This window comes from Sturnus vulgaris, chromosome 2 (genome assembly GCF_052056855.1).
Source record: "Sturnus vulgaris isolate bStuVul1 chromosome 2, bStuVul1.hap1, whole genome shotgun sequence".
Classification (NCBI taxonomy): Eukaryota; Metazoa; Chordata; class Aves; order Passeriformes; family Sturnidae; genus Sturnus; species Sturnus vulgaris.
In genome coordinates, this window is record NC_142244.1 from 28,791,754 (window position 1) to 28,794,253 (window position 2,500).

The window sequence follows — 2,500 nt, forward strand, 5'->3', positions numbered from 1 at the left end:
CTAACCCTAACTCTGACCCTAAACTTAATCCCAACATTGCTGTGAACATTAACCCGAACCCTAACCCTACCCAAACTCTAAATAAAACCGGAACTATAACCCTGACCCTACCCTTAACCCCAACCCTGACGCTAACCCGAACTCTAACCCGAAAAATAACCCTAACGCTAGCCCTAACCCAAACCCTAAACCTAACCCTAACCCTAACCCTAATCCTGACCTTAACCATAACCCTCACCCTAACCCTAAACCTAACCCTAACCATTACCCTAACCCTTCACCTAATCCTAACCCTATCCCTAGGCCTAACACTAACCCAAATGCTAAACCTAAACCTAACCCTAACCCTAAACCTAACCCTACATCTAACCCTAAAGCTAACCCTTACACTAAACCTATCCCTAACACTGACCCTAACCCTAACCCAAATCTGAACCATATCCCAACCTTCTGTGAATCGTAAACTGAAACCTCACCCTAAACCTAACCCTACCTCTAACACTAACCCTGAATCTAATGCTAAGCCTAACCCTAACCATAACCCTAACCCTAACCCTAACCCTAACCCTAACCTTAACCCTAAGCCTAACCTAGCCCTAACCCTAACCCTAACCCTAACCCTAACCCTAACCCTAACCCTAACCCTAACCCTAACCCTAACCCTAACCCTAACCCTAACCCTAACCCTAACCCTAACCCTAACCCTAACCCTAACCCTAACCCTAACCCTAACCCTAACCCTAACCCTAACCCGAACCCTAACCCTAAACCTCATCCTGACCTTAACCCTAACCCTAACCCTAACCCTAACCCTAACCCTAACCCTAACCCTAACCCTAACCCCGACTCTAATAATAAATCTAATCCCAACCTAACCCTAAACCTATCACTAACTCTAATCGTAACCTTAACGCTAACCCTAACCCTAAACCTAACCCTAACCCTAACCCTAATCCTCACCCTAACCCTAACGCTACCCCTAACCTAACCCTAACCCTAACCCTAACCCTAGCACTAACCCTAAGACTAACCCTAACCTTAACCCTAACCCTAACCCTAACCCTAACCCTAACCCTAACCCTAACACTAACCTAACCCTAACCCAAACCCTAACCCTAACCCTAACCCTAGCACTAACCCTAAGACTAACCCTAACCTTAACCCTAACCCTAACCCTAACCCTAACCCTAACCCTAACCCTAACACTAACCCTAACCCTAACCCTAATCGTAACCTTATCCCTAATCCTAACCCTAACCCTAACCCTAACCCTAAGGCCTAACCCTAAACCTAATCCTCACCCTAACCCTAACCCTAACCCTAACCTAACCCTAACCTAACCCTAACCCTAACCCTAACCCTAACACTAACCCTAACCCTAACCCTACCCGAAACTCTAATCATAACCCTAACTCTAACCCTAACCCTAACCCTAACCCTAACCCTAACCCTAACCCTAACCCTAACCCTAACCCTAACCCTAACCCTAACGCTAAGCCCTAACCCTAACCCTAACCCTAAACCTAATCCTGACCTTAACCATAACCCTAACCCTAACCTTAACCCTAACCCTAACCATAACCCTAACCCTACACCTAATCCTAACCCTATCCCTAGGCCTAACACTAACCCAAACGCTAAACCCAACCCTAACCCTAAGCCTAAACCTAACCCTAAATCTAAACCTAAAGCTAACCCTTACACTAAACCTATCCCTAACACTGACCCTAACCCTAACCCAAATCCAAACCATATCCCAACCTTCTGTGAATTGTAAACAAAAACCTCACCCTAACCCTAACCCTACCTCTAACACTAACCCTGAATCTAACGCTAAGCCTAACCCTAATTCTAACCCTAACCCTAGCCCTAACCCTAACCCTATCGCTAACCCTAACCCTAAATCTAACCATAACACTAGACCCAACGCAACAAAATCCTAACCCTATAATGAAAACTAATGGTAACCCTAACCCTAACCCTAACCCTAACCCTAACCCTAACCCTAACCCTAACCCTAACCCTAACCCTAACCCTAACCCTAACCCTAACCCTAACCCTAACCCTAACCTTATCCCTATCCCTAACCCTAAACCTAACCCTAAACCTAACCCTAACCCGAAACCTAATCCTCACCCTAACCCTAACCCTAACCCTAACCCTAACCCTAACCCTAACCCTAACCCTAACCCTAACCCTAACCCTAACCTAACCCTAACCTAACCCTAACCCTAACCCTAACCCTACCCGAAACCCTAATCATAACCCTAACTCTAACTCTAACCCTAACCCTAACCCGAACCCTAACCCTAACCCTAACCCTAACCCTAACCCTAACCCTACCCGAAACCCTAATCATAACCCTAACTCTAACCCTAACCCTAACTCTAAATATAACCCTAAACCTAAACCTAACCTCACCCTAACAATAACCCGAAACCTAACCCTAACCCTAACCCTAACCCTAACCCTAACCCTAACGCAAACGTAACCCTAGCCC